Below are 12446 nucleotides of genomic sequence, written 5' to 3'. Positions count from 1 at the left end.
TTGCATCAATTTTTCCAAAAAAAGGGAAGAAGAGGAACACTCCCAACTCAGTATCTGAGGCTAGCATAACCTTGATACAAAAGTTGGACAGAGACAGTAAATAAAAGGAAAATTAAAGCCTAGTGTATAATTGCTAAGCAAAATATTATAAAATTAAACCTAACAATGTAAAATGCTATCAAAATATAAAACAATATTAAAGGATAGTACAATGTGATAAAATGGACTTATTCTAGAAAAGCAAGATTGGTTTAGTATCCAAAAATCAACTTAAGTAGGGGCAGCTGGGTGGCACAGTCAGTTAAGTGTCCAACTCTTGATTTCAGTTCAGGTCATGATCTCATAGTTCATGAGTTCCAGCCCCACATTGGGCTCTGCATTGACGGTGCAGAGCCTGCTTGGGATTTCTCTCCCCTCTCTCTGTCCCTTCCCTGCTTGCTCTCTCTCTCTCTCTCAAAATAAATAAACTTAAAAAAAATTTTTTTTCATCAACTTAAGTAATTAACCATATCAACAGAACAAACAGAAATAACCCATATGATCATTTCAGTGGAGGCAGAAGTATCATTGTATAAAATTAAAAATCCATTCATAATAAAAAGAAAAAATTTTTGGCAAACTATATGAATAGAAGGAAAATGATTTAATCTTTTAATGTATCTTCAAAACAGTTATGCCAAACATCAGGCTTCATGGTGAAATCATAAAATCTTTCTCCTGGAGACTGGAAGCAAAATACAAATAGCCATTTGCACTGAATGTTGTGCTGGAGATGCCACCCAGGCAATAAGGCAAGAAAAAGAAAGGAAATAGATAAAATTGTCATTAGTTATTGATTACATGATATGAACACTAAAAAAATCCAAAGAAGTCTGTAAGTAACTATTATGATTAGTTATCAAAGTGCAGCACCTGTGTGGCTGTCAGTTAAGCATCCAACTTCAGCTCAGGTCATGATTTCACAGTTCATGAGATCGAGCCCCACATCTGGCTCGCTACTTTTAGCGTGGAGCCTGCTTCTGATCTTCTGTCTCCCTCTCTCTCTGCCCCTTCCCTGCTGGCTCTCTCTCTCTCTCAAAAATAAATAAACATTTTAAAATGCAAAATCAAACACTTAGGAAAAAGCCTAATGAAATATGAGCAAGAAAAAAAAAACATACAACATTATTGAGAGACTTAAAGAAGACCCAGACCAAAAAAAAAATATTACTTGTCCATGGATTGGAAGACTCTATTACAAAATGTTAATTCTGCCCCCAATTTATCTATAGAATCTAAGCAATCCCATTCAAAATTCCAGCAGGTATTGTGGAAGTCAACAAGTTATTTCTGAAATGTATATGGAAATGCAAGACTAAAATAGCAAATACAATCTAAAAAAAGAGTAAAAAAGAAGATTTACATGACCAGATATTAAGACTAATAAAACGTACAATAACACAGACAGATGATATGGGCATAAGAATACACAGGGGCACAAGAGTGGCTCAGTCAGTTGACGGTCTGACTTCAGCTCAGGTCATGATCTCACAGTGCCCCTCAGAGTCTGAGCCCCACATCAGGCTCTGTGCTGACAGCTCAGAGCCTGGAGCCTGCTTCAGATTCTGTGTCTCTGGCTCTCTCTCTCTGCCCCTCCCCTGTTCATATTCTCTCTCTCTCTCTCTCTCTCTCTCTCTCAAAATAAACATTAAAAAGAAATTTTTAAAAAAGAATAAACAAAGAGATCAATGAAACAGAATAGTGTTCACTGAGCACAACCACTTTGGAAAATTATTTAGCAGAATCAGGTAAAACTTATCATATGGAGATTCTACCACCCCATAAGTCCTCCCTCTCCTGGGCAAGTAACCGTGGCAGGTGGAATGATGGCACCCCAAAGATGGCCACATGCCAATCCCCACAATCTGAGCATATATTGCTCTACATGCAAAAGAGAATTAAGGTTACAGATAGAACTAAAGTTACCTAATAAGTTGACCTTTAAACAGAGAAATTATCTGGGATTATTCAAGTGGCCCCAATCTAATGAGATAAATCCATGGAGAAGGAAGGCAAAAGAGTCTGTGAGAAGGACTGGACTCACCACTGCTGGCACTGAATATGGAGGAAGAGGCCATAAACCAAGGCATGTGAGTAGCCTCTAGAAGCTAGGAATGGCCCTCAGCTTATAACCAGCATAAAAATGGGGACCTCAGTCCTATAACTACAAGGAGCTGAATCCTGCCAAAAACCAAAATGAACAGGAAACAGCTTGTCCCCTGGAGTTGTTCTTTCCCCAGAAAGAAATGCAGTCCTGCTGACACCTTGAGTTTATCGTGGTAAGACCTATGCGAAACTGCTGACCCCTTGCAGAACTGTAAGAGAATTTGTGTTGTTCCAACCCACCAAGTAATTTGTAATTTGTCACTACAGCAACTGAGAATTAATACAACAGAGCAAACAGGAAACATGAAATATCCAACTACAGTCCATGCCTTGGCTCCTGAGTGTGCATGCATGTGTGTGTAACTGGTAATTTCCCTAACTGGTAATTCCAAAGATGACCACTCTTAACATAATGCAACAATCCTTCTTTCAATCATAAAAGCACTCCTCCTCTCCCCTTGGGAGATGGCTCAGGACTGGGCCCAAGCAGTTGATTCTGCAGCAAGCCAAGGACCTAGAGGCGTTGTCTGTGCATCCTGGAAGGTACAAATGTGGAGTTTCCTGATCTTGCAGCCTCTGGGTTCCAAAGACTTAACAGTTAACCAGATACCTAACCTAATCAATGAGGGAAAATAGAATAATCAGAGTAAAAACTTTCTTTCACAAAAGGGAATGTAAATCCAGTAATCAGTGATCTGAGTAACACAGTATGTCCCTTTGGGTATGGAGGAAGTTAGGGACAGATCAGTGGACACCTTGCCTGGCTGGGTTCTGCCTGGGTGGAAGATTTGTTTCTGTTCCCTTCTGTTCTCTATGGCCCAGCCTGAGAGGGGTGTTGGGAAGGGTTATAGCCCGGGGACAACATTCTGAGGGTGGAGGTAACCATCCTGGAGGTGGCCTTGGGGAACAGTAAGAGGCCACTGCGCCAGGGCACTTTTTGCTGACACAATCTCAAACACTATTTTGATGCTAATTGATTTGTTTCCTCTAAGTCCTGCCATGACTACTGCCCCTGTCTCTATGACTCTAGTCAGTGGCTTCTGACCCAGCCTCCTCTCTGCCTCCAAGCAGTGGGAACAAAGAACTGAGGTAGCCAGGCAGCCCCAACCCAGTCCAGAACCCTGCTCAGGCCCCAGACCACAACCACATCCAGATGTATGGCAGATGCGGAGGTACAGAGGCAGGTGAGAACCTTTGTCAGGAGCAGGCACAGCAAGAGTGGTTTAGGAGGGTCCAGGATCCTTCCCATCCCCCAGGCTATCACATCCCAGTTCCCAGAATACCACAGATTGTCAGTCCCCGCTCTAACTCTGCCTTAGTACAAAGAATTCAACTTTTGCAATTCAAGAAAGTAGGCAATTGCTGGATTGTAAAGTGGCCCTGGTACCCTGGCCCCAGGCAGAGTCCATCTCTTAAATCTCAGGATGCTTTTCCACTTGACAGCTTTCTGCTGTCAAATCAGCAGGACTGAAACCAAATGGGTTGGCCTTGTACTGCTTCACCAGCAGTCTTGATAAATAGCCAACACTATTTACCTAATAACACTATTCTGGTATCTAACTAATATCTAACCACATTGGCTCCTCCACCAAGAGTCCTAGGCCCCAAGACCCAGTGCCCTTGCTGAGTGATGAACACAGCATAATTCAATCATAAAATGAAACACACACCCTGGTTCTTTTAGGAAACCTACCAACGTCTCTTATCTAATTAATTATTACCAAGTTTTCCTTGTTATAAAGTCTAAAGAAAGGGGCCTGGTTTGATACATTATCTGGTCATCTGTTTTCAAGAAACACCAGACAGGGAAATTAGGCAAGAGCATCTGAACTCAAGTGGTTTCTAAGAATGAAGATTCCACTGAATCAGGAAGCAAAAGTTTTAAAAGTCTTTTCTGAGGAAAGATTGTAAAGGACTTAGAGACTACTTTTTCAGCACCCCGCACATTAGAAGTAAAGAGGGTTCCATGTGTTGATCTCTGGACCTGCAGCCGGATCTCTGGACCTTTCCAGACTTTGTTGGGACTGGCCTTTCCTCTCACCTGGGAGGAGAGGGAAGAAGGACTTTATTTATTTGGGGGTCTTCAGCTATGGCTGTGGAGGGACTGCATGGGCAAGGCTGGTCCTGAGGAGACTGAGACCCCTTTCCTGCCAACCTTCATCTCCTCCAGCCCCTCCACAAATGCCTCCCACTGCAGTTAAGAGTTTGCTGAGGTGGTTTTGGAAAACTTGAGTGCTGTTTTGAAGTCTGCAACAGCCTGGCTGCATGGTGCTCTCAAGACTGGGGCTCGGTGTTTCTGCCTCCACTACTCTAATCAACTTCATAAAATTCAAAGTAGGAATCTGATGCTGATAGGAAAATACTTAGATTCTCATTATGCTTTCTGAAGAATCCAGAGTCACTAATGTGTTTTATTACTGTTTTTTTTTTAATTTTTTTTAATGTTTATTTATTTTTGAGACAGAGAGAGAGCATGAACGTGGGAGGGTCAGAGAGAGGGAGATACGGAATCTGAAACAGGCTACAGGCTCTGAGCTGTCAGCAGAGCCCGACGCCGGGCTCGAACTCACGGACCGCGAAATCACGACCTGAGCTGAAGTCGGCCGCAAAACCGACTGAGCCATCCAGGCGCCCCAATTACTGGGGTTTTGTTTTTAAGTGTCCTGGATTAGTTGCCATTTTATGGACACTGAAAGAAAACAAAAGCACTTCTTGTTCATCATCCCCATGCCGAAGTGAGTGGTTTGAAGTCCTGAGGTCCCGGTAATGACCTAAAGGAAGGCAAGGAAGCTCCCCCTGGGATAGCCACACCTCACCTGTCACCTGTTACCTGTCACCCCTGCATGTGGGAACGCTGGGAGGCATTTCCATTACTTACTTAATACCTGGCCCACAAAAACAACGCAATCATCTCACACACACACACACACACACACTCACACACACACACACGCACACACGCACACACACACACGCAGCCGGTAGAATGAAGTGTAATGGCGCCTGGGCACAGACTTATGCAGAGGTTGGATGTCAGCCAGTAGCCACTGCTGTTCTGGAATAAACCTTCCTGGGCAGACTCCTCTGGCCGCGGCATGAGCGTCGGGGCGGCCCGGCCGGGAGGGTTCCTCTGTCCGCAGCGACCACAGGTTCAAAGGGGCTCCTGGTTCAGTTCCGAGTCTTTCGCGCCCCCGCGACACGTCTCTCCTTGGGGAACCCCCTTCCAGGGAGCGCGTTCCCTGGCGCCCAACCGCGCATCGAGGGAGCCCGTCGGGGTCCTGCTTTCTCGAGAGGGGGTCCTGCTTTCTCGAGCGGAAGACCTGCAGAGCGGAGGCGCAGCGCGTGGGGACGAGGCCCTCTCCCGACTCGTGAGGGGGGCTCGTTCGCAGACGAGAGCGCTCTCCCTGCGGCTGGTGTCGCGGACTTGCCACTGGCGAGTGCCATACGCACCTGCAGACGAGGACGCCCGCGTTTGTCTGCGCTGAGGGCCCCTAGAGGGAAACCGGCCAATCGCGCGCCGCGGGCCCTCGTACCGGGAGGCGGACAGCCCTCGCCCCCGACCCCCGGGGCGCGCGCTCCAGTCCTGGAAACGGGTCGGGACGCACCCAGCAGGCAGCCTTCCGGGCGGGGGCGCCTCTTCCCTGGCGCTGGGCGGCGACACCCCGGGTCCGCGCCCCTTTGTGCGGCCGCCGGCGGGCACCATGCTGTCCATCGGGGGCAGGTACGCGGGGAAGAAGAGGAAAAAGCCGGCGCGGAGGAGGTACTAGAGCACAGGGGGCGCGGGCGGCGGGTGTGGGTCCCATGCCAACCGCACCCGGAGCTCCGCGGGATCCGACGCCGAGAGTACCGGCCTGGGGAGGGTGGAATGCGACGTCAAGATCCCCCAGTCCCACCCCAGAAGTGTCTCTGGGGGTCTTGCTCAGGTCTGGGGGCGGAGGGCACTGACTGAACGAGCTCTTCGGGAAGGGCGCGCGGGGTCTCCCGGACCAGGGCGCGCCCGGGAAAGGGTCTCCCGGGTCCACAATCCCGGGACCAGGGCGCGCACGCCGGCAAGGGAAGGGGTCCGGAATCACGGCGGGAGGTTGGAAGGGAGAGACGTTGCGTGGATAGGTGACTTCCACACTTCACCCCCATTTACCGACGGGATGCCAAGGCCCTGAGCACGGTCCCGACGCGGTAGGGTCCCTTCCACGTTCCTGGCGGGAGAGATCTGTGTGGCCCCTGGAGCTGGGCAGACGTTCCTGAGGACAATAAATCACAAGCCTGTGGAGAGGACACTCCTTGGGCAGCGTCCTTGGACCAGATACCCCAGGGTCTGCGCGCGTCCCGGAGCGGCTGGGGCGGGGCCCTGGGGCTGGACCACACCTGGCAGCGAGGGCCTGGCGACAACCCGCCCTCAAAGCACATCCCCAGGGACGCAGAGACCCTCCTTCCACCCCCACCCCCACCCCACCCCCACTGGCACAAGGGAACCAGCTCCTGGAGGCGGGTCTGTGAGAAATTTCCAAAACCTCTCAAAATATCAATTCTAATTCCATGTCGTTTTAAAATACATAAAATGCCGTGGTAGAAGTGAAGTACAAAAGGGCAAATAGCCCTTGATACCAGTGATAGGAAATGCTCAGAACAGGTAAATCCAAAAGTAGATCGGAGGTGGCAAGGGGGTGGGAGAGGGGAAGTGACTGCTAAGGGTTAGGGGTTTCTCTCAAGGTGCTGAAAAAGTTCTGGACCTGGGGAGTGGTGACGGCGATACAACATCCTGAAGGTGCTTAATGCCACTGAACGGTATACTTTAAAAATGGTTACATTGGTAAAAATTTATGGTGTTTGCATTTTACACAATAAAAAATATACACACCATGAAACTTCTCAGTAGGGGCATAGCTCAGAAACAAGCTCATCATAAGTTATTTGTCCAGGGCAGTGAAACCAGCCATCACTGGTTAATTGAAAAAAAAAAAAATGTTAAAATGGGGGGAGGCATCCCTAAATGTATTACATATACTGTACATTTTTTTAATTTCACATTTTTATTTAAATTCTAGTTAACTAAAATTAACTTGGTAAGCTTGGTTTCCAGTGTAGAATTTAGCAATTCATCACTTACATATAACACCCAGTGTTCATCACAAGTACCCTCCTAACTACTTATCACCCATTTAGCCCATCCCCCACTCACCTCCCTCCATCAACCCTCAGTTTGTTCTCTATCATCAAGAATCTCTTATGGTTTCCTTCTCTCTCTCTGTCTCTCTCTTTTTTCCCTTCCCTGTGTTCATCTGTTATGTTTCTTAAATTCCACATATGAGTGAAATCATATGGTATTTGTCTTTCTCTAACTGACTTATTTCACTTAGCATAAGACACTCTAGCTCCATCCACGATGTTGCAAATGGCAAGATTTCATTCTTTTTGATGGCTGAGTAATATTCCATTGTGTATGTATACCACATCTGCTTTATCCATTCATCAGTTGATGGACACTTGGGCTCTTTCTATAGTGTGGCTATTACTGATAATGCTGCTGAAAACATTGGGGTGCATGTGCCCCTTTGAATCAGTATTTTTGTGTGTTTTTTTATCCTTTGGGTGCAATTGCTGGGATGGGATGGAAGGTAGTTCTATTTTTAACTTTTTGAGGAACCTCCATACTGTTTTCCCGAGTGGCTGCACCAGTTTCCATTCCCACCAGCAGTGCACGAGGGTTCCCTTTTCTCCACATCCTTGCCAACATCTGTTTTTTCCTGAGTTGTTAATTGTAGCCATTCTGACAGGTGTGAAGTGGTATCTCATTGTGGTTTCGATTTGTATTTCCCTGATCATGAGTGATACTGAGAAGCTTTCATGTATCTGTTAGCCATCTGAATGTCTTCTTTTGGAAAAATGTCTTTTCATGTCTTCTGCCCATTTCTTCACTGGATTCTTTGTTTTTGGGTGCTGAGTTTGATAAGTTCTTTATAGATTTTGGATACTAAGACTTTATCAGATATTTCATTTGCAAATATCTTCTCCCATTCTCTAGGCTGCCTATTATTTTTGTTGTTTCCTTCGCTGTGCAGAATATTTTTATCTTGATGAAGTCCCAAGACTGTTGTTTGCTGTTGTTTCCCTTGCCTTCAGTGACATGTCTAGCATGAAGTTGCTGCAACCAAGGTCAAAGAGTTGCCGCCTATTTCTTCTCTAGGATTTTGGTGGTTTCCTGTCTCACATTTAGGTCTTTCATTCATTTCACAAATTTTTGTGTGTGTGTGGTGTAAGAAAGTGGTCCATTCTGTATGTTGCTGTCCAGTTTTCCCAACACCATTTGTTGAAGACACTGTCTTTTTTTCCATTGGATATTCTTTCCTGTTTTGTCAAAGATTAGTTGGCCATATAGTTGTAGATCCATTTCTGGGTTTTCTATTCTGTTCCATTGATGTATGTTTTTTTGTTTTTGTTTTTTTTTTGTGCTGGTACCATATTGTCTTGATGGCTACAGCTTTGTAATATAGCTTGAAGTCTGGAATCATGATGCCTCCAGCTTTGCTTTTCTTTATCAGGATTACTTTGGCTATTCAGGGTCTTTTGTGGTTCCATACAAATTTTAGAACTGTTTGTTCTAGCACTGTGAAAAATGCTGTTGGTATTTTAACAGAGATTGCCTTAAATGTGTAGATTGCTTTGGATAGTATAGACATTTTAACAATGTTTGTTCGTCCAATCCATGAGCATAGAATATTTTCTTTCATAAGTGTTCTATAGTTTTCAGAGTACAGATCTTTTACCTCTTTGGTTAGTTTTATTCCTAAGTATCTTATGGTTTCTGGTACAATTATAAATTGGATCAGTTCCTTGATTTCTTTTTCTAATGCTTCATGATTGGTGTATAGAAATGAAACAGATTTATGTACATTGATTTTATGTCCTGAAACTTTGTTGAATTCATGTATCAGTTCTAGCAATGTTTTGATGGTGTCTTTTGGGTTTATACAAAGAGTATCATATCATCTTCAAAGAGTGAAAGTTTGACTTCCTCCTTGCCGATTTGGATGCCTTTTATTCATTTTTGTTGTCTGATTACTGTAGTAATTTTTGTTAGTCTGATTACACACAGACTAACATCGTTACCAAACCACAAAAAACTGGCACAAGTTTTCAAAACCTCTGGGATGCAGCAAAGGCAGTCATAAGAGGAAACTATATAGCAATCCACACCTTCCTAAAGAAGGAAGAAAGGTCTCAGACACACAACCTAACCTTACACCTTAAAGAGCTGGAAAATGAACAGCAAATAACACCCAAAACCAGCAGCAGACAGCAAATAATAAAGATCAGAGCAGAAATTAATGCTATCAAAACCAAAAACACAGTAGAACAGATCAATGAAACTAGAAGCTGGTTCTTTGAAAGAATTAACAAAAATGGTAAACCACTAGCCAGTTTGATCAAAAAGAAAAAGGAAAGGACCCAAGTAAATAGAATCAAGAATTAAAGAGGAGAGATCACAACCAACGCAGCAGAAATAAAAACAATAATAAGAGAATATTAGACCAATTATATGCCAATAAGATGGGCATTCTGGAAGAAATGGACAAATTCCTAGAAACATATACACTACCAAAACTGAAACAGGAAGAAATAGAAAATTTGAACAGACCCATAACCAGTAAGGAAATCGAATTAATAATCAAAAATCTCCCCAAAACAAGAGTCCAGGGTCAGATGGCTTTCAAGGGGAATTCTACCAAACATTTAAGGAAGAGTTAACACCTATTCTCTTGAAGGTGTTCCAAAAAGTAGAAATGGAAGGAAAACTTCCAAACTCTTTCTATGAAGCCAACATTACCTTGATTCCAAAACCAGACAGAGACCCCACTAAAAAGGAGAACTACAGACCAATTTCCCTGATGAACATGGATGCAAAAATCCTCAACAAGATATTAGCCAACCAGATCCAACAATACATTTTAAAAAGTATGCACCATGACCAAGTGGGATTTATACCTGGGATGCAGGGGTGGTTCAATATCCACAAAACAATCAGTGTGATTCATCACATCAATAAAGAAAGGACAAGAACCACATGATCCTCTCAATAGATGCAGAGAAAGCATTTGACAAAATACAGCATCGTTTCTTGATAAAAACCCTCAAGAAAGTAGGGATAGAAGGATCATACCTAGAGATCATAAAAGCCATATATGAATGACCAAACGCTAGTATCATCCTCAATGGGGAAAAACTGAGAGCTTTCCTCCTAAGGTCAGGAACAAGACAAGGATGTCCACTCTTGCCACTGTTATTCAACATAGTATTGGAAGTCTTAGCCTCTGCAATCAGACAACACAAAGAAATAAAAGGCATCCAAATCAGCCAGGAGGAGGTAAAACTTTCACTCATCGCAGATGACACAATACTCTATATAGAAAACCCTAAAGATCCCACCAAAAAACTGCTAGAACGATTCATGAATTCAGCAAAGTTGCAGGACATAAATTCAATGTACAGAAATCGGTTGCATTCCTATACACCAACAATGAAGCAACAGAAAGAGAAATCAAGGAATTGGTCCCATTTACAATTGCACCAAAAACCATAAAATATCTAGGAATAAATCTAACCAAAGAGGTGAAAAACCTATATGCTGAAAACTATAGGAAGCTTATGAAAGAAATTGAAGAAGACACAAAAAAAAATGGAAAAATATTCCATGCTCCTGGATAGGAAGAACAAATATCGTTAAAATGTCAATACTACCCAGAGCAATCTACATATTCAGTGCAATCCCTATCAAAATAATGCCAGCATTGTTCACAGAGCTACAACAAACAATCCTAAAATTTGTATGGAACCAGAAAAGACCCCAAATAGCCAAAGCAATCTTGAAAAAGAAAACAAAAGCACGAGGCATCACAATCCCGGACTTCAATCTATACTACAAAGCTGTAATCATCAAGGCAGTATGGTACCGACACAAAAACAGATACTGAGATCAACGGAACAGAATAGAGAACCCGGAAATCAACCCACAAACGTATGGCCAACTAATCTTTAACAAAGCAGGAAAGAATATCCAATGGGAAAAGACAGTCTCTTCAGCAAGTGGTGCTGGAAAAACTGTACAGCGACATGCAGAAGAATGAACGTGGACCACTTTCTTACACCATACACAAAAATGAACTCAAAATGGATGAAAGATCTAAATGTAAGACAGGAACCCATCAAAATCCTAGAGGAGAAAGCAGGCAAAAACCTCTTTGATCTTGTGCGCAGCAACTTCTTACTCAACACGTCTCCAGAGGCAAGGGAAACAAAAGCAAAAATGAACTATTGGGACCTCATCAAAACAAAAACTTCTGCACAGCGAAGGAAACAATCAGCAAAACTAAAAGGCAACCTACAGAATGGGAGAAGATATTTGGAAATGACATATCAGATGAAGGGTTACTATCCAAAATCTATAAAGAACTTATCAAACCCACCCAAAAAACAAATCATCCAGTGAAGAAATGGGCAAAAGACATGAATAGACACTTCTCCAAAGAAGACATCCAGATGGCCAACCGACACATGAAAAAATGCACAACATCACTCATCATCAGGGAAATAAAAATCAAAACCACAGTGAGATACCACCTCATACATGTCAGTATGGCTAACATTAACAACTCAGGCAACAACAGATGTTGGCAAGAATGCGGAGAAAGAGGATCTCTCTTGCATTGTTGGTGGGCTTTCCAGCCACTCTGGAAAACAGTATGGAGGTTCCTCAAAAACCTAAAAATAGAATTACCCTATGACCTAGCAATTGCCCTACTAGGTATTTATCCAGGGGATACAGGTGTGCTGTTTTGAAGGGACACATGCACCCCAATGTTTATAGCAGCACTATCAACAACAGCCAAAGTATGGAAAGAGCCCAAACATCCATCAATGGATGAATGGATAAAGAAGATGTGGTATATATGTACAATGGAGTAGTACTCGGCAATCAAAAAGAATGAAATCTTGTCATTTGCAAGTACATGGCTGGAACTGGAGGGTATTATGCTAAGTGCAATTAGTCAGTCAGAGAAAGACAAATATCATATGACTTCACTCATATGAGGAATTTAAGAGACAAAACAGATGAACATAAGGGAAGGAAACAAAAATAATATGAAAACAGGGAGGGGGACAAAACATAAGAGACTCCTAAATATAGAGAACAAACAGAGGATTAATGGAGGGGGTGTGGAAGGGGGGATGGGCGAAGTGGGTAAGAGACACTAAGGTATCTACTCCTGAAATCATTGTTGCACTATATTATAACTAATTTGGAT

The sequence above is a fragment of the Lynx rufus genome, unplaced genomic scaffold, assembly GCF_022079265.1.
Source record: "Lynx rufus isolate CCGP_SWC_20201006 ecotype Redwood Valley unplaced genomic scaffold, mLynRuf1.p SCAF_5, whole genome shotgun sequence".
Taxonomy (NCBI): domain Eukaryota; kingdom Metazoa; phylum Chordata; class Mammalia; order Carnivora; family Felidae; genus Lynx; species Lynx rufus.
The sequence above is the reverse complement of the archived record's forward strand: the minus strand, read 5'-3'. Positions refer to the sequence as shown.